The sequence below is a fragment of the Salvelinus fontinalis genome, unplaced genomic scaffold (genome assembly GCF_029448725.1).
Source record: "Salvelinus fontinalis isolate EN_2023a unplaced genomic scaffold, ASM2944872v1 scaffold_0700, whole genome shotgun sequence".
Lineage (NCBI taxonomy): Eukaryota > Metazoa > Chordata > Actinopteri > Salmoniformes > Salmonidae > Salvelinus > Salvelinus fontinalis.
Window position 1 is genome coordinate 61,289 of NW_026600909.1, and position 25,960 is coordinate 87,248.

Below are 25,960 nucleotides of genomic sequence, written 5' to 3' on the forward strand. Positions count from 1 at the left end.
TATCATAATAACAGCCCTACTATATCATAACAATGGCCCTACTATATCATAATAACAGCCCTACTCTATCATAATAACAGCCCTACTATATCATATCATAATAACAGTCCCACTATATCATAATACCAGTCCTACTATATCATAATAACAGTCCTACTATATCATATCATAATAACAGTCCTACTATATCATAATAACAGCCCTACTATATCATAATAACAGTTCTACTATATCATAATAACAGTCCTACTATATCATAATAACAGCCCTACTATATCATAATAACGGCCCTACTATATCATAATAACAGCCCTACTATATCATAATAACAGTCGTACTATATCATATTATAATAACAGACCTGCTATATCATATCATAATAACAGACCTGCTATATCATAATAACAGCCCTACTATATCATAATAACAGCCCTACTACATCATAATAACAGTCCTACTATATCATAATAACAGTCCTACTATATCATAATATCAGTCCTACTATATCATAATAACAGCCCTACTATATCATAATAACAGCCCTACTATATCATAATAACAGTCCTACTATATCATAATAACAGTCCTACTATATCATAATATCAGTCCTACTATATCATAATAACAGCCCTACTATATCATAATATCAGTCCTACTATATCATAATACCAGCCCTACTATATCATATCATAATAACAGCCCTACTATATCATAATAACAGCCCTACTATATCATAATAACAGTCCTACTATATCATAATAACAGCCCTACTATATCATAAATACATCCCTACTATATAATAATAACAGCCCTACTATATCATAATAACAGCCCTACTATATCATAATAACAGTCCTACTATATCATAATAACAGCCCTACTATATCATAATAACAGCCCTACTATATCACATCATAATAACAGTCCTACTATATCATAATAACAGTCCTACTATATCATAATAACAGCCCTACTATATCATAATAACAGTCCTACTATATCATAATAACAGCCCTACTATATCATAATAACAGTCCTGCTATATCACAATAACAGCCCTACTATATCATAATAACAGTCCTACTATATCATATCATAATAACAGTCATACTATATCATAATAACAGCCCTACTATATCATAATAACAGTCCTACTATATCATAATAACAGCCCTACTATATCATAATTACAGTCCTACTATATCGTAATAACAGCCCTACTATATCATAATAACAGTCCTACTATATCATATCATAATAACAGCCCTACTATATCATAATAACAGTCCTACTATATCATATCATGATTACAGCCCTACAATATCATAATAACAGCCCTACTATATCATAACAATGGCCCTACTATATCATAATAACAGCCCTACTCTATCATAATAACAGCCCTACTATATCATATCATAATAACAGTCCCACTATATCATAATACCAGTCCTACTATATCATAATAACAATCCTACTATATCATATCATAATAACAGTCCTACTATATCATAATAACAGTTCTACTATATTATATCATAATAACAGCCCTACTATATCATAATAACAGCCCTACTATATCATAATAACAGTCCTACTATATCATAATAACAGTCCTACTATATCATAATAACAGCCCTACTATATCATAATAACAGCCCTACTATATCATAATAACAGTCCTACTATATCATATCATAATAACAGCCCTACTATATCATAATAACAGTCCTACTATATCATATCATGATTACAGCCCTACAATATCATAATAACAGCCCTACTATATCATAACAATGGCCCTACTATATCATAATAACAGCCCTACTCTATCATAATAACAGCCCTACTATATCATATCATAATAACAGTCCCACTATATCATAATACCAGTCCTACTATATCATAATAACAATCCTACTATATCATATCATAATAACAGTCCTACTATATCATAATAACAGTTCTACTATATTATATCATAATAACAGCCCTACTATATCATAATAACAGCCCTACTATATCATAATAACAGTCCTACTATATCATAATAACAGTCCTACTATATCATAATAACAGCCCTACTATATCATAATAACAGCCCTACTATATCATAATAACAGCCCTACTATATCATAATAACAGCCCTACTATATCATAATAACAGTCGTACTATATCATATTATAATAACAGACCTGCTATATCATATCATAATAACAGACCTGCTATATCATAATAACAGTCCCACTATATCATAATACCAGTCCTACTATATCATAATAACAGTCCTACTATATCATATCATAATAACAGTCCTACTATATCATAATAACAGTTCTACTATATCATATCATAATAACAGTCCTACTATATCATAATAACAGCCCTAATATATCATAATAACAGTCCTACTATATCATAATAACAGCCCTACTATATCATAATAACAGCCCTACTATATCATAATAACAGCCCTACTATATCATAATAACAGTCGTACTATATCATATTATAATAACAGACCTGCTATATCATATCATAATAACAGACCTGCTATATCATAATAACAGCCCTACTATATCATAATAACAGTCCTACTATATCATAATAACAGCCCTACTATATCCTAATAACAGTCCTACTATATCATAATAACAGTCCTACTATATCATAATAACAGCCCTACTATATCATAATAACAGTCCTACTATATCATAATAACAGTCCTACTATATCATATCATAATAACAGCCCTACTATATCATAATAACAGTCCTACTATATCATAATAACAGCCCTACTATATCATAATAACATTCCTACTATATCATAATAACAGCCCTACTATATCATAATAACAGCCCTACTATATCATAATAACAGCCTACTATATCATAATAACAGTCCTACTATATCATAATAACATCCCTACTATATCATAATAACAGTCCTACTATATCATAATAACAGCCCTACTATATCATAATTACAGTCCTACTATATCGTAATAACAGCCCTACTATATCATAATAACAGTCCTACTATATCATATCATAATAACAGCCCTACTATATCATAATAACAGTCCTACTATATCATATCATGATAACAGCCCTACTATATCATAATAACAGCCCTACTATATCATAACAATGGCCCTACTATATCATAATAACAGCCCTACTCTATCATAATAACAGCCCTACTATATCATATCATAATAACAGTCCCACTATATCATAATACCAGTCCTACTATATCATAATAACAGTCCTACTATATCATATCATAATAACAGTCCTACTATATCATAATAACAGTTCTACTATATCATATCATAATAACAGTCCTACTATATCATAATAACAGCCCTACTATATCATAATAACAGTTCTACTATATCATAATAACAGTCCTACTATATCATAATAACAGCCCTACTATATCATAATAACGGCCCTACTATATCATAATAACAGCCCTACTATATCATAATAACAGTCGTACTATATCATATTATAATAACAGACCTGCTATATCATATCATAATAACAGACCTGCTATATCATAATAACAGCCCTACTATATCATAATAACAGCCCTACTACATCATAATAACAGTCCTACTATATCATAATAACAGTCCTACTATATCATAATATCAGTCCTACTATATCATAATAACAGCCCTACTATATCATAATAACAGCCCTACTATATCATAATAACAGTCCTACTATATCATAATAACAGTCCTACTATATCATAATATCAGTCCTACTATATCATAATAACAGCCCTACTATATCATAATATCAGTCCTACTATATCATAATACCAGCCCTACTATATCATATCATAATAACAGCCCTACTATATCATAATAACAGCCCTACTATATCATAATAACAGTCCTACTATATCATAATAACAGCCCTACTATATCATAAATACATCCCTACTATATAATAATAACAGCCCTACTATATCATAATAACAGCCCTACTATATCATAATAACAGTCCTACTATATCATAATAACAGCCCTACTATATCATAATAACAGCCCTACTATATCATATCATAATAACAGTCCTACTATATCATAATAACAGTCCTACTATATCATAATAACAGCCCTACTATATCATAATAACAGTCCTACTATATCATAATAACAGCCCTACTATATCATAATAACAGTCCTGCTATATCACAATAACAGCCCTACTATATCATAATAACAGTCCTACTATATCATATCATAATAACAGCCCTACTATATCATAATAACAGCCCTACTATATCATAATAACAGTCCTACTATATCATAATAACAGCCCTACTATATCATAATAACAGCCCTACTATATCATAATAACAGTCCTACTATATCTTATCATAATAACAGTCATACTATATCATAATAACAGCCCTACTATATCATAATAACAGTCCTACTATATCATAATAACAGCCCTACTATATCATAATTACAGTCCTACTATATCGTAATAACAGCCCTACTATATCATAATAACAGTCCTACTATATCATATCATAATAACAGCCCTACTATATCATAATAACAGTCCTACTATATCATATCATGATTACAGCCCTACAATATCATAATAACAGCCCTACTATATCATAACAATGGCCCTACTATATCATAATAACAGCCCTACTCTATCATAATAACAGCCCTACTATATCATATCATAATAACAGTCCCACTATATCATAATACCAGTCCTACTATATCATAATAACAATCCTACTATATCATATCATAATAACAGTCCTACTATATCATAATAACAGTTCTAATATATTATATCATAATAACAGCCCTACTATATCATAATAACAGCCCTACTATATCATAATAACAGTCCTACTATATCATAATAACAGTCCTACTATATCATAATAACAGCCCTACTATATCATAATAACAGCCCTACTATATCATAATAACAGCCCTACTATATCATAATAACAGCCCTACTATATCATAATAACAGTCGTACTATATCATATTATAATAACAGACCTGCTATATCATATCATAATAACAGACCTGCTATATCATAATAACAGTCCCACTATATCATAATACCAGTCCTACTATATCATAATAACAGTCCTACTATATCATATCATAATAACAGTCCTACTATATCATAATAACAGTTCTACTATATCATATCATAATAACAGTCCTACTATATCACAATAACAGCCCTAATATATCATAATAACAGTCCTACTATATCATAATAACAGCCCTACTATATCATAATAACAGCCCTACTATATCATAATAACAGCCCTACTATATCATAATAACAGTCGTACTATATCATATTATAATAACAGACCTGCTATATCATATCATAATAACAGACCTGCTATATCATAATAACAGCCCTACTATATCATAATAACAGTCCTACTATATCATAATAACAGCCCTACTATATCCTAATAACAGTCCTACTATATCATAATAACAGTCCTACTATATCATAATAACAGCCCTACTATATCATAATAACAGTCCTACTATATCATAATAACAGTCCTACTATATCATAATATCAGTCCTACTATATCATAATAACAGCCCTACTATATCATAATAACAGCCCTACTATATCATAATAACAGTCCTACTATATCATAATAAAAGTCCTACTATATCATAATATCAGTCCTACTATATCATAATAACAGCCCTACTATATCATAATATCAGTCCTACTATATCATAATACCAGCCCTACTATATCATATCATAATAACAGCCCTACTATATCATAATAACAGCCCTACTATATCATAATAACAGTCCTACTATATCATAATAACAGCCCTACTATATCATAAATACATCCCTACTATATAATAATAACAGCCCTACTATATCATAATAACAGCCCTACTATATCATAATAACAGTCCTACTATATCATAATAACAGCCCTACTATATCATAATAACAGCCCTACTATATCATATCATAATAACAGTCCTACTATATCATAATAACAGTCCTACTATATCATAATAACAGCCCTACTATATCATAATAACAGTCCTACTATATCATAATAACAGCCCTACTATATCATAATAACAGTCCTGCTATATCACAATAACAGCCCTACTATATCATAATAACAGTCCTACTATATCATATCATAATAACAGACCTACTATATCATAATAACAGCCCTACTATATCATAATAACAGTCCTACTATATCATAATATAAGCCCTACTATATCATAATAACAGCCCTACTATATCATAATAACAGTCCTACTATATCTTATCATAATAACAGTCATACTATATCATAATAACAGCCCTACTATATCATAATAACAGTCCTACTATATCATAATAACAGCCCTACTATATCATAATTACAGTCCTACTATATCGTAATAGCAGCCCTACTATATCATAATAACAGTCCTACTATATCATATCATAATAACAGCCCTACTATATCATAATAACAGTCCTACTATATCATATCATGATAACAGCCCTACTATATCATAATAACAGCCCTACTATATCATAACAATGGCCCTACTATATCATAATAACAGCCCTACTCTATCATAATAACAGCCCTACTATATCATATCATAATAACAGTCCCACTATATCATAATACCAGTCCTACTATATCATAATAACAGTCCTACTATATCATATCATAATAACAGTCCTACTATATCATAATAACAGTTCTACTATATCATATCATAATAACAGCCCTACTATATCATAATAACAGCCCTACTATATCATAATAACAGTCCTACTATATCATAATAACAGCCCTACTATATCATAATAACAGCCCTACTATATCTTAATAACAGCCCTACTATATCATAATAACAGTCGTACTATATCATATTATAATAACAGACCTGCTATATCATATCATAATAACAGACCTGCTATATCATAATAACAGCCCTACTATATCATAATAACAGTCCTACTATATCATAATAACAGCCCTACTATATCATAATAACAGTCCTACTATATCATAATAACAGCCCTACTATATCATAATAACAGTCCTACTATATCATAATAACAGTCCTACTATATCATAATAACAGTCCTACTATATCATAATAACAGTCCTACTATATCATAAAATCAGTCCTACTATATCATAATAACAGCCCTACTATATCATAATAACAGCCCTACTATATCATAATAACAGTTCTACTATATCATAATAACAGTCCTACTATATCATAATATCAGTCCTACTATATCATAATAACAGCCCTACTATATCATAATACCAGCCCTACTATATCATATCATAATAACAGCCCTACTATATCATAAAAACAGTCCTACTATATCATAATAACAGTCCTACTATATCATAATAACAGCCCTACTATATCATAATAACATCCCTACTATATCATAATAACAGCCCTCTATATCATAATAACAGTCCTACTATATCATAATAACAGCCCTACTATATCATAATAACAGCCCTACTATATCATAATAACAGTCCTACTATATCATAATAACAGCCCTACTATATCATAATAACAGCCCTACTATATCATAATAACAGTCCTACTATATCATAATAACAGCCCTACTATATCATAATAACAGTCCTGCTATATCACAATAACAGCCCTACTATATCATAATAACAGTCCTACTATATCATATCATAATAACAGCCCTACTATATCATAATAACAGTCCTACTATATCATAATAACAGCCCTACTATATCATAATAACAGTCCTACTATATCATAATAACAGTCCTACTATATCATAATAACAGCCCTACTATATCATATCATAATAACAGCCCTACTATATCATAATAACAGCCCTACTATATCATATCATAATAACAGTCCTACTATATCATAATAACAGCCCTACTATATCATAATAACAGCCCTACTATATCATATCATAATAACAGTCCTACTATATCATAATAACAGCCCTACTATATCACAATAGCAGCCCTACTATATCATAATATCAGTCCTACTAAATCATATCATAATAACAGCCCTACTATATCATAATAACAGCCCTACTATATCACAATAAGAGGCCTACTATATCATAATATCAGTCCTACTAAATCATATCATAATAACGGCCCTACTATATCATAATAACAGCCCTACTTTATCATATCATAATAACAGCCCTACTATATCATAATAACAGCCTTACTATATCATAATAACAGTCCTACTATATCATAATAACAGCCCTACTATATCATAATAACAGCCCTACTCTATCATAATAACAGCCTACTATATCATAATAACAGCCCTAATATATCATAATAACATCCCTACTATATCAGAATAACAGCCCTACTTTATCATATCATAATAACAGCCCTACTATATCATAATAACAGCCCTACTATATCATAATAACAGCCCTACTATATCATATCATAATAACAGCCCTACTATATCATAATAACAGCCCTACTATTTCATATCATAATAACAGTCCAACTATATCATAATAAGTGTCCTACTATATCATATCATAATAACAGTCCTACTATATCATAATAACAGCCCTACTATATCATATCATAATAACAGTCCTACTATATCATAATAACAGCCCTACTATATCATAATAATAGCCCCACTATATCATAATAACAGCCCTACTATATCATAATACCAGCCCTACTGTATCATAATAACAGTCTTACTATATCATAATAACAGCCCTACTATATCATAATAACAGTCGTACTATATCATAATAACATCCCTACTATATCATAATAACAGCCCTACTATATCATAATAACAGCCCTACTATATCATAATAACAGTGCTACTATATCATAATGTCAGTCCTACTATATCATATCATAATAACAGCCCTACTATATCATAATAACAGCCCTAGTATATCATAATAACAGCCCTACTATATCATATCATAATAACAGCCCTACTATATCATAATAACAGTCCTACTATATCATAACAGTCCTACTATATCATAATAACAGTCCTAGTATATCATAATAACAGTTCAACTATATCATAATAACAGTCCTACTATATCATAATAACAGCCCTACTATATCATAATAACAGTCCTACTATATCATATCATAATAACAGCCATACTATATCATAATAACAGCCCTAGTATATAATAATAACAGTACTACTATATCATAATAACAGTCCTACTATATCATAATAACAGTCCTACTATATCATAATAACATTCCTACTATATCATAATAACAGTCCTACTATATCATATCATAATAACAGCCATATTATATCATAATAACAGCCCTACTATATCATAATAACAGCCCTACTATTTCATATCATAATAATAGGGCTACTATATCATAATAACAGTCCTACTATATCATATCATAATAACAGCCATACTATATCATATCATAATAACAGTCCTACTATATCATAATAACAGCCCTACTATTTCATATCATAATAACAGTCCTACTAAATCATAATAACAGCCCTACTATATCATAATAACAGTCCTACTGAATCATAATATCAGTCCTACTATATCATATCATAATAACAGCCCTACTATATCATAATAACAGTCCTACTATATCATAATAACAGTCCTGCTATATCATAATATCAGTCCTACTATATCATATCATAATAACAGCCCTACTATATCATAATAACAGTCCTACTATATCATAATAATAGTCCTACTATATCATAATAACAGCCCTACTATATCATAATAACAGTGCTACTATATCATATCATAATAACAGCCCTAGTATATCATAATAACAGTCCTACTATATCATATCATAATAACAGCCATACTATGTCATAATAACAGCCCTACTATATCATAATAACAGTCCTACTATATCATAATAACAGTCCTACTATATCATAATAACAGTCCAACTATATCATATCATAATAACAGCCCAACTATATCATAATAACAGTAAAACTATATCATAATAACAGCCCTACTATATCATATCATAATAACAGCCCTACTATATCATAATAACAGCCCTACTATATCATATCATAATAACAGTCCTACTCTATCATAATAACAGCCCTACTATATCATAATAACAGCCCTACTATATCATATCATAATAACAATCCTACTATATCATAATAACAGCCCTACTATATCACAATAGCAGCCCTACTATATCATAATATCAGTCCTACTAAATCATATCATAATAACAGCCCTACTATATCATAATAACAGCCCTACTATATCACAATAAGAGGCCTACTATATCATAATATCAGTCCTACTAAATCATATCATAATAACGGCCCTACTATATCATAATAACAGCCCTACTTTATCATATCATAATAACAGCCCTACTATATCATAATAACAGCCTTACTATATCATAATAACAGTCCTACTATATCATAATAACAGCCCTACTATATCATAATAACAGCCCTACTCTATCATAATAACAGCCTACTATATCATAATAACAGCCCTAATATATCATAATAACATCCCTACTATATCAGAATAACAGCCCTACTTTATCATATCATAATAACAGCCCTACTATATCATAATAACAGCCCTACTATATCATAATAACAGTCCAACTATATCATAATAAGTGTCCTACTATATCATATCATAATAACAGTCCTACTATATCATAATAACAGCCCTACTATATCATATCATAATAACAGTCCTACTATATCATAATAACAGCCCTACTATATCATAATAATAGCCCCACTATATCATAATAACAGCCCTACTATATCATAATACCAGCCCTACTGTATCATAATAACAGTCTTACTATATCATAATAACAGCCCTACTATATCATAATAACAGTCCTACTATATCATAATAACATCCCTACTATATCATAATAACAGCCCTACTATATCATAATAACAGCCCTACTATATCATAATAACAGTGCTACTATATCATAATGTCAGTCCTACTATATCATATCATAATAACAGCCCTACTATATCATAATAACAGCCCTAGTATATCATAATAACAGTCCTACTATATCATATCATAATAACAGCCCTACTATATCATAATAACAGTCCTACTATATCATAACAGTCCTACTATATCATAATAACAGTCCTAGTATATCATAATAACAGTTCAACTATATCATAATAACAGTCCCACTATATCATAATACCAGTCCTACTATATCATAATAACAGTCCTACTATATCATATCATAATAACAGTCCTACTATATCATAATAACAGTTCTACTATATCATATCATAATAACAGTCCTACTATATCATAATAACAGCCCTACTATATCATAATAACAGTTCTACTATATCATAATAACAGTCCTACTATATCATAATAACAGCCCTACTATATCATAATAACGGCCCTACTATATCATAATAACAGCCCTACTATATCATAATAACAGTCATACTATATCATATTATAATAACAGACCTGCTATATCATATCATAATAACAGACCTGCTATATCATAATAACAGCCCTACTATATCATAATAACAGTCCTACTATATCATAATAACAGCCCTACTATATCCTAATAACAGTCCTACTATATCATAATAACAGTCCTACTATATCATAATAACAGCCCTACTACATCATAATAACAGTCCTACTATATCATAATAACAGTCCTACTATATCATAATATCAGTCCTGCTATATCATAATAACAGCCCTACTATATCATAATAACAGCCCTACTATATCATAATAACAGTCCTACTATATCATAATAACAGTCCTACTATATCATAATATCAGTCCTACTATATCATAATAACAGCCCTACTATATCATAATATCAGTCCTACTATATCATAATACCAGCCCTACTATATCATATCATAATAACAGCCCTACTATATCATAATAACAGCCCTACTATATCATAATAACAGTCCTACTATATCATAATAACAGCCCTACTATATCATAAATACATCCCTACTATATAATAATAACAGCCCTACTATATCATAATAACAGCCCTACTATATCATAATAACAGTCCTACTATATCATAATAACAGCCCTACTATATCATAATAACAGCCCTACTATATCATATCATAATAACAGTCCTACTATATCATAATAACAGTCCTACTATATCATAATAACAGCCCTACTATATCATAATAACAGTCCTACTATATCATAATAACAGTCCTACTATATCATATCATAATAACAGCCCTACTATATCATAATAACAGCCCTACTATATCATAATAACAGTCCTACTATATCATAATAACAGCCCTACTATATCATAATAACAGCCCTACTATATCATAATAACAGTCCTACTATATCTTATCATAATAACAGTCATACTATATCATAATAACAGCCCTACTATATCATAATAACAGTCCTACTATATCATAATAACAGCCCTACTATATCATAATTACAGTCCTACTATATCGTAATAACAGCCCTACTATATCATAATAACAGTCCTACTATATCATATCATAATAACAGCCCTACTATATCATAATAACAGTCCTACTATATCATATCATGATTACAGCCCTACAATATCATAATAACAGCACTACTATATCATAACAATGGCCCTACTATATCATAATAACAGCCCTACTCTATCATAATAACAGCCCTACTATATCATATCATAATAACAGTCCCACTATATCATAATACCAGTCCTACTATATCATAATAACAATCCTACTATATCATATCATAATAACAGTCCTACTATATCATAATAACAGTTCTACTATATTATATCATAATAACAGCCCTACTATATCATAATAACAGCCCTACTATATCATAATAACAGTCCTACTATATCATAATAACAGTCCTACTATATCATAATAACAGCCCTACTATATCATAATAACAGCCCTACTATATCATAATAACAGCCCTACTATATCATAATAACAGTCGTACTATATCATATTATAATAACAGACCTGCTATATCATATCATAATAACAGACCTGCTATATCATAATAACAGTCCCACTATATCATAATACCAGTCCTACTATATCATAATAACAGTCCTACTATATCATATCATAATAACAGTCCTACTATATCATAATAACAGTTCTACTATATCATATCATAATAACAGTCCTACTATATCATAATAACAGCCCTACTATATCATAATAACAGTCCTACTATATCATAATAACAGTCCTACTATATCATAATAACAGCCCTACTATATCATAATAACAGCCCTACTATATCATAATAACAGCCCTACTATATCATAATAACAGTCGTACTATATCATATTATAATAACAGACCTGCTATATCATATCATAATAACAGACCTGCTATATCATAATAACAGCCCTACTATATCATAATAACAGTCCTACTATATCATAATAACAGCCCTACTATATCCTAATAACAGTCCTACTATATCATAATAACAGTCCTACTATATCATAATAACAGCCCTACTATATCATAATAACAGTCCTACTATATCATAATAACAGTCCTACTATATCATAATATCAGTCCTACTATATCATAATAACAGCCCTACTATATCATAATAACAGCCCTACTATATCATAATAACAGTCCTACTATATCATAATAACAGTCCTACTATATCATAATATCAGTCCTACTATATCATAATAACAGCCCTACTATATCATAATATCAGTCCTACTATATCATAATACCAGCCCTACTATATCATATCATAATAACAGCCCTACTATATCATAATAACAGCCCTACTATATCATAATAACAGTCCTACTATATCATAATAACAGCCCTACTATATCATAAATACATCCCTACTATATAATAATAACAGCCCTACTATATCATAATAACAGCCCTACTATATCATAATAACAGTCCTACTATATCATAATAACAGCCCTACTATATCATAATAACAGCCCTACTATATCATATCATAATAACAGTCCTACTATATCATAATAACAGTCCTACTATATCATAATAACAGCCCTACTATATCATAATAACAGTCCTACTATATCATAATAACAGCCCTACTATATCATAATAACAGTCCTGCTATATCACAATAACAGCCCTACTATATCATAATAACAGTCCTACTATATCATATCATAATAACAGACCTACTATATCATAATAACAGCCCTACTATATCATAATAACAGTCCTACTATATCATAATATAAGCCCTACTATATCATAATAACAGCCCTACTATATCATAATAACAGTCCTACTATATCTTATCATAATAACAGTCATACTATATCATAATTACAGCCCTACTATATCATAATAACAGTCCTACTATATCATAATAACAGCCCTACTATATCATAATTACAGTCCTACTATATCGTAATAGCAGCCCTACTATATCATAATAACAGTCCTACTATATCATATCATAATAACAGCCCTACTATATCATAATAACAGTCCTACTATATCATATCATGATAACAGCCCTACTATATCATAATAACAGCCCTACTATATCATAATAACAGTCCTACTATATCATAATAACAGTCCTACTATATCATAATAACAGCCCTACTATATCATAATAACAGTCCTACTATATCATAATAACAGCCCTACTATATCATAACAATGGCCCTACTATATCATAATAACAGCCCTACTCTATCATAATAACAGCCCTACTATATCATATCATAATAACAGTCCCACTATATCATAATACCAGTCCTACTATATCATAATAACAGTCCTACTATATCATATCATAATAACAGTCCTACTATATCATAATAACAGTTCTACTATATCATATCATAATAACAGCCCTACTATATCATAATAACAGCCCTACTATATCATAATAACAGTCCTACTATATCATAATAACAGCCCTACTATATCATAATAACAGCCCTACTATATCATAATAACAGCCCTACTATATCATAATAACAGTCGTACTATATCATATTATAATAACAGACCTGCTATATCATATCATAATAACAGACCTGCTATATCATAATAACAGCCCTACTATATCATAATAACAGTCCTACTATATCATAATAACAGCCCTACTATATCCTAATAACAGTCCTACTATATCATAATAACAGTCCTACTATATCATAATAACAGCCCTACTATATCATAATAACAGTCCTACTATATCATAATAACAGTCCTACTATATCATAATAACAGTCCTACTATATCATAATAACAGTCCTACTATATCATAAAATCAGTCCTACTATATCATAATAACAGCCCTACTATATCATAATAACAGCCCTACTATATCATAATAACAGTTCTACTATATCATAATAACAGTCCTACTATATCATAATATCAGTCCTACTATATCATAATAACAGCCCTACTATATCATAATACCAGCCCTACTATATCATATCATAATAACAGCCCTACTATATCATAAAAACAGTCCTACTATATCATAATAACATCCCTACTATATCATAATAACATTCCTACTATATCATAATAACAGTCCTACTATATCATAATAACAGTCCTACTATATCATAATAACATCCCTACTATATCATAATAACAGCCCTCTATATCATAATAACAGTCCTACTATATCATAATAACAGCCCTACTATATCATAATAACAGCCCTACTATATCATATCATAATAACAGTCCTACTATATCATAATAACAGCCCTACTATATCATAATAACAGTCCTGCTATATCACAATAACAGCCCTACTATATCATAATAACAGTCCTACTATATCATATCATAATAACAGCCCTACTATATCATAATAACAGTCCTACTATATCATAATAACAGCCCTACTATATCATAATAACAGTCCTACTATATCATAATAACAGTCCTACTATATCATAATAACAGCCCTACTATATCATATCATAATAACAGTCCTACTATATCATAATAACAGCCCTACTAAATCATAATAACAGTCCTGCTATATCACAATAACAGCCCTACTATATCATAATAACAGTCCTACTATATCATATCATAATAACAGCCCTACTATATCATAATAACAGTCCTACTATATCATAATAACAGCCCTACTATATCATAATAACAGTCCTACTATATCATAATAACAGCCCTACTATATCATAATAACAGCCCTACTATATCATAATAACAGTCCTACTATATCATAATAACAGTCCTACTATATCATAATATCAGTCCTACTATATCATAATAACAGCCCTACTATATCATAATATCAGTCCTACTATATCATAATACCAGCCCTACTATATCATATCATAATAACAGCCCTACTATATCATAATAACAGCCCTACTATATCATAATAACAGTCCTACTATATCATAATAACAGCCCTACTATATCATAAATACATCCCTACTATATAATAATAACAGCCCTACTATATCATAATAACAGCCCTACTATATCATAATAACAGTCCTACTATATCATAATAACAGCCCTACTATATCATAATAACAGCCCTACTATATCATATCATAATAACAGTCCTACTATATCATAATAACAGTCCTACTATATCATAATAACAGCCCTACTATATCATAATAACAGTCCTACTATATCATAATAACAGCCCTACTATATCATAATAACAGTCCTGCTATATCACAATAACAGCCCTACTATATCATAATAACAGTCCTACTATATCATATCATAATAACAGACCTACTATATCATAATAACAGCCCTACTATATCATAATAACAGTCCTACTATATCATAATATAAGCCCTACTATATCATAATAACAGCCCTACTATATCATAATAACAGTCCTACTATATCTTATCATAATAACAGTCATACTATATCATAATTACAGCCCTACTATATCATAATAACAGTCCTACTATATCATAATAACAGCCCTACTATATCATAATTACAGTCCTACTATATCGTAATAGCAGCCCTACTATATCATAATAACAGCCCTACTATATCATAATAACAGTCCTACTATATCATAATAACAGCCCTACTATATCATAATAACAGCCCTACTATATCATAATAACAGTCCTACTATATCATAATAACAGTCCTACTATATCATAATATCAGTCCTACTATATCATAATAACAGCCCTACTATATCATAATATCAGTCCTACTATATCATAATACCAGCCCTACTATATCATATCATAATAACAGCCCTACTATATCATAATAACAGCCCTACTATATCATAATAACAGTCCTACTATATCATAATAACAGCCCTACTATATCATAAATACATCCCTACTATATAATAATAACAGCCCTACTATATCATAATAACAGCCCTACTATATCATAATAACAGTCCTACTATATCATAATAACAGCCCTACTATATCATAATAACAGCCCTACTATATCATATCATAATAACAGTCCTACTATATCATAATAACAGTCCTACTATATCATAATAACAGCCCTACTATATCATAATAACAGTCCTACTATATCATAATAACAGCCCTACTATATCATAATAACAGTCCTGCTATATCACAATAACAGCCCTACTATATCATAATAACAGTCCTACTATATCATATCATAATAACAGACCTACTATATCATAATAACAGCCCTACTATATCATAATAACAGTCCTACTATATCATAATATAAGCCCTACTATATCATAATAACAGCCCTACTATATCATAATAACAGTCCTACTATATCTTATCATAATAACAGTCATACTATATCATAATTACAGCCCTACTATATCATAATAACAGTCCTACTATATCATAATAACAGCCCTACTATATCATAATTACAGTCCTACTATATCGTAATAGCAGCCCTACTATATCATAATAACAGTCCTACTATATCATATCATAATAACAGCCCTACTATATCATAATAACAGTCCTACTATATCATATCATGATAACAGCCCTACTATATCATAATAACAGCCCTACTATATCATAATAACAGTCCTACTATATCATAATAACAGTCCTACTATATCATAATAACAGCCCTACTATATCATAATAACAGTCCTACTATATCATAATAACAGCCCTACTATATCATAACAATGGCCCTACTATATCATAATAACAGCCCTACTCTATCATAATAACAGCCCTACTATATCATATCATAATAACAGTCCCACTATATCATAATACCAGTCCTACTATATCATAATAACAGTCCTACTATATCATATCATAATAACAGTCCTACTATATCATAATAACAGTTCTACTATATCATATCATAATAACAGCCCTACTATATCATAATAACAGCCCTACTATATCATAATAACAGTCCTACTATATCATAATAACAGCCCTACTATATCATAATAACAGCCCTACTATATCATAATAACAGCCCTACTATATCATAATAACAGTCGTACTATATCATATTATAATAACAGACCTGCTATATCATATCATAATAACAGACCTGCTATATCATAATAACAGCCCTACTATATCATAATAACAGTCCTACTATATCATAATAACAGCCCTACTATATCCTAATAACAGTCCTACTATATCATAATAACAGTCCTACTATATCATAATAACAGCCCTACTATATCATAATAACAGTCCTACTATATCATAATAACAGTCCTACTATATCATAATAACAGTCCTACTATATCATAATAACAGTCCTACTATATCATAAAATCAGTCCTACTATATCATAATAACAGCCCTACTATATCATAATAACAGCCCTACTATATCATAATAACAGTTCTACTATATCATAATAACAGTCCTACTATATCATAATATCAGTCCTACTATATCATAATAACAGCCCTACTATATCATAATACCAGCCCTACTATATCATATCATAATAACAGCCCTACTATATCATAAAAACAGTCCTACTATATCATAATAACATCCCTACTATATCATAATAACATTCCTACTATATCATAATAACAGTCCTACTATATCATAATAACAGTCCTACTATATCATAATAACATCCCTACTATATCATAATAACAGCCCTCTATATCATAATAACAGTCCTACTATATCATAATAACAGCCCTACTATATCATAATAACAGCCCTACTATATCATATCATAATAACAGTCCTACTATATCATAATAACAGCCCTACTATATCATAATAACAGTCCTGCTATATCACAATAACAGCCCTACTATATCATAATAACAGTCCTACTATATCATATCATAATAACAGCCCTACTATATCATAATAACAGTCCTACTATATCATAATAACAGCCCTACTATATCATAATAACAGTCCTACTATATCATAATAACAGTCCTACTATATCATAATAACAGCCCTACTATATCATATCATAATAACAGCCCTACTATATCATAATAACAGCCCTACTATATCATATCATAATAACAGTCCTACTATATCATAATAACAGCCCTACTATATCATAATAACAGCCCTACTATATCATATCATAATAACAGTCCTACTATATCATAATAACAGCCCTACTATATCACAATAGCAGCCCTACTATATCATAATATCAGTCCTACTAAATCATATCATAATAACAGCCCTACTATATCATAATAACAGCCCTACTATATCACAATAAGAGGCCTACTATATCATAATATCAGTCCTACTAAATCATATCATAATAACGGCCCTACTATATCATAATAACAGCCCTACTTTATCATATCATAATAACAGCCCTACTATATCATAATAACAGCCTTACTATATCATAATAACAGTCCTACTATATCATAATAACAGCCCTACTATATCATAATAACAGCCCTACTCTATCATAATAACAGCCTACTATATCATAATAACAGCCCTAATATATCATAATAACATCCCTACTATATCAGAATAACAGCCCTACTTTATCATATCATAATAACAGCCCTACTATATCATAATAACAGCCCTACTATATCATAATAACAGTCCAACTATATCATAATAAGTGTCCTACTATATCATATCATAATAACAGTCCTACTATATCATAATAACAGCCCTACTATATCATATCATAATAACAGTCCTACTATATCATAATAACAGCCCTACTATATCATAATAATAGCCCCACTATATCATAATAACAGCCCTACTATATCATAATACCAGCCTTACTGTATCATAATAACAGTCTTACTATATCATAATAACAGCCCTACTATATCATATCATAATAACAGTCCTACTATATCATAATAACAGCCCTACTATATCATAATAACAGCCCTACTATATCATATCATAATAACAGTCCTACTATATCATAATAACAGCCCTACTATATCACAATAGCAGCCCTACTATATCATAATATCAGTCCTACTAAATCATATCATAATAACAGCCCTACTATATCATAATAACAGCCCTACTATATCACAATAAGAGGCCTACTATATCATAATATCAGTCCTACTAAATCATATCATAATAACGGCCCTACTATATCATAATAACAGCCCTACTTTATCATATCATAATAACAGCCCTACTATATCATAATAACAGCCTTACTATATCATAATAACAGTCCTACTATATCATAATAACAGCCCTACTATATCATAATAACAGCCCTACTCTATCATAATAACAGCCTACTATATCATAATAACAGCCCTAATATATCATAATAACATCCCTACTATATCAGAATAACAGCCCTACTTTATCATATCATAATAACAGCCCTACTATATCATAATAACAGCCCTACTATATCATAATAACAGTCCAACTATATCATAATAAGTGTCCTACTATATCATATCATAATAACAGTCCTACTATATCATAATAACAGCCCTACTATATCATATCATAATAACAGTCCTACTATATCATAATAACAGCCCTACTATATCATAATAATAGCCCCACTATATCATAATAACAGCCCTACTATATCATAATACCAGCCTTACTGTATCATAATAACAGTCTTACTATATCATAATAACAGCCCTACTATATCATAATAACAGTCGTACTATATCATAATAACATCCCTACTATATCATAATAACAGCCCTACTATATCATAATAACAGCCCTACTATATCATAATAACAGTGCTACTATATCATAATGTCAGTCCTACTATATCATATCATAATAACAGCCCTACTATATCATAATAACAGCCCTAGTATATCATAATAACAGTCCTACTATATCATATCATAATAACAGCCCTACTATATCATAATAACAGTCCTACTATATCATAACAGTCCTACTATATCATAATAACAGTCCTAGTATATCATAATAACAGTTCAACTATATCATAATAACAGTCCTACTATATCATAATAACAGCCCTACTATATCATAATAACAGTCCTACTATATCATATCATAATAACAGCCATACTATATCATAATAACAGCCCTAGTATATAATAATAACAGTACTACTATATCATAATAACAGTCCTACTATATCATAATAACAGTCCTACTATATCAAAATAACATTCCTACTATATCATAATAACAGTCCTACTATATCATATCATAATAACAGCCATACTATATCATAATAACAGCCCTACTATATCATAATAACAGCCCTACTATTTCATATCATAATAATAGGGCTACTATATCATAATAACAGTCCTACTATATCATATCATAATAACAGCCATACTATATCATATCATAATAACAGTCCTACTATATCATAATAACAGCCCTACTATTTCATATCATAATAACAGTCCTACTAAATCATAATAACAGCCCTACTATATCATAATAACAGTCCTACTGAATCATAATATCAGTCCTACTATATCATATCATAATAACAGCCCTACTATATCATAATAACAGTCCTACTATATCATAATAACAGTCCTACTATATCATAATATCAGTCCTACTATATCCTATCATAATAACAGCCCTACTATATCATAATAACAGTCCTACTATATCATAATAATAGTCCTACTATATCATAATAACAGCCCTACTATATCATAATAACAGTGCTACTATATCATATCATAATAACAGCCCTAGTATATCATAATAACAGTCCTACTATATCATATCATAATAACAGCCATACTATGTCATAATAACAGCCCTACTATATCATAATAACAGTCCTACTACATCATAATAACAGTCCTACTATATCATAATAACAGTCCAACTATATCATATCATAATAACAGCCCAACTATATCATAATAACAGTACTACTATATCATAATAACAGCCCTACTATATCATATCATAATAACAGCCCTACTATATCATAATAACAGCCCTACTATATCATATCATAATAACAGTCCTACTATATCATAATAACAGCCCTACTATATCATAATAACAGCCCTACTATATCATATCATAATAACAGTCCTACTATATCATAATAACAGCCCTACTATATCACAATAGCAGCCCTACTATATCATAATATCAGTCCTACTAAATCATATCATAATAACAGCCCTACTATATCATAATAACAGCCCTACTATATCACAATAAGAGGCCTACTATATCATAATATCAGTCCTACTAAATCATATCATAATAACGGCCCTACTATATCATAATAACAGCCCTACTTTATCATATCATAATAACAGCCCTACTATATCATAATAACAGCCTTACTATATCATAATAACAGTCCTACTATATCATAATAACAGCCCTACTATATCATAATAACAGCCCTACTCTATCATAATAACAGCCTACTATATCATAATAACAGCCCTAATATATCATAATAACATCCCTACTATATCAGAATAACAGCCCTACTTTATCATATCATAATAACAGCCCTACTATATCATATTAACAGCCCTACTATATCATAATAACAGTCCAACTATATCATAATAAGTGTCCTACTATATCATATCATAATAACAGCCCTACTATATCATAATAATAGCCCCACTATATCATAATAACAGCCCTACTATATCATAATACCAGCCCTACTGTATCATAATAACAGTCTTACTATATCATAATAACAGCCCTACTATATCATAATAACAGTCCTACTATATCATAATAACATCCCTACTATATCATAATAACAGCCCTACTATATCAGAATAACAGCCCTACTATATCATAATAACAGTGCTACTATATCACAATGTCAGTCCTACTATATCATATCATAATAACAGCCCTACTATATCATAATAACAGCCCTAGTATATCATAATAACAGTCCTACTATATCATATCATAATAACAGCCCTACTATATCATAATAACAGTCCTACTATATCATAACAGTCCTACTATATCATAATAACAGTCCTAGTATATCATAATAACAGTTCAACTATATCATAATAACAGTCCTACTATATCATAATAACAGCCCTACTATATCATAATAACAGTCCTACTATATCATATCATAATAACAGCCATACTATATCATAATAACAGCCCTAGTATATAATAATAACAGTACTACTATATCATAATAACAGTCCTACTATATCATAATAACAGTCCTACTATATCATAATAACATTCCTACTATATCATAATAACAGTCCTACTATATCATATCATAATAACAGCCATACTATATCATAATAACAGCCCTACTATATCATAATAACAGCCCTACTATTTCATATCATAATAATAGGGCTACTATATCATAATAACAGTCCTACTATATCATATCATAATAACAGCCATACTATATCATATCATAATAACAGTCCTACTATATCATAATAACAGCCCTACTATTTCATATCATAATAACAGTCCTACTATATCATAATAACAGCCCTACTATATCATAATAACAGTCCTACTGAATCATAATATCAGTCCTACTATATCATATCATAATAACAGCCCTACTATATCATAATAACAGCCCTCTATATCATAATAACAGGTCTACTATATCATAATAACAGCCCTACTATATCATAATAACAGCCCTACTATATCATATCATAATAACAGTCCTACTATATCATAATAACAGCCCTACTATATCATAATAACAGTCCTGCTATATCACAATAACAGCCCTACTATATCATAATAACAGTCCTACTATATCACATCATAATAACAGCCCTACTATATCATAATAACAGTCCTACTATATCATAATAACAGCCCTACTATATCATAATAACAGTCCTACTATATCATAATAACAGTCCTACTATATCATAATAACAGCCCTACTATATCATATCATAATAACAGCCCTACTATATCATAATAACAGCCCTACTATATCATATCATAATAACAGTCCTACTATATCATAATAACAGCCCTACTATATCATAATAACAGCCCTACTATATCATATCATAATAACAGTCCTACTATATCATAATAACAGCCCTACTATATCACAATAGCAGCCCTACTATATCATAATATCAGTCCTACTAAATCATATCATAATAACAGCCCTACTATATCATAATAACAGCCCTACTATATCACAATAAGAGGCCTACTATATCATAATATCAGTCCTACTAAATCATATCATAATAACGGCCCTACTATATCATAATAACAGCCCTACTTTATCATATCATAATAACAGCCCTACTATATCATAATAACAGCCTTACTATATCATAATAACAGTCCTACTATATCATAATAACAGCCCTACTATATCATAATAACAGCCCTACTCTATCATAATAACAGCCTACTATATCATAATAACAGCCCTAATATATCATAATAACATCCCTACTATATCAGAATAACAGCCCTACTTTATCATATCATAATAACAGCCCTACTATATCATAATAACAGCCCTACTATATCATAATAACAGTCCAACTATATCATAATAAGTGTCCTACTATATCATATCATAATAACAGTCCTACTATATCATAATAACAGCCCTACTATATCATATCATAATAACAGTCCTACTATATCATAATAACAGCCCTACTATATCATAATAATAGCCCCACTATATCATAATAACAGCCCTACTATATCATAATACCAGCCCTACTGTATCATAATAACAGTCTTACTATATCATAATAACAGCCCTACTATATCATAATAACAGTCGTACTATATCATAATAACATCCCTACTATATCATAATAACAGCCCTACTATATCATAATAACAGCCCTACTATATCATAATAACAGTGCTACTATATCATAATGTCAGTCCTACTATATCATATCATAATAACAGCCCTACTATATCATAATAACAGCCCTAGTATATCATAATAACAGTCCTACTATATCATATCATAATAACAGCCCTACTATATCATAATAACAGTCCTACTATATCATAACAGTCCTACTATATCATAATAACAGTCCTAGTATATCATAATAACAGTTCAACTATATCATAATAACAGTCCTACTATATCATAATAACAGCCCTACTATATCATAATAACAGTCCTACTATATCATATCATAATAACAGCCATACTATATCATAATAACAGCCCTAGTATATAATAATAACAGTACTACTATATCATAATAACAGTCCTACTATATCATAATAACAGTCCTACTATATCATAATAACATTCCTACTATATCATAATAACAGTCCTACTATATCATATCATAATAACAGCCATACTATATCATAATAACAGCCCTACTATATCATAATAACAGCCCTACTATTTCATATCATAATA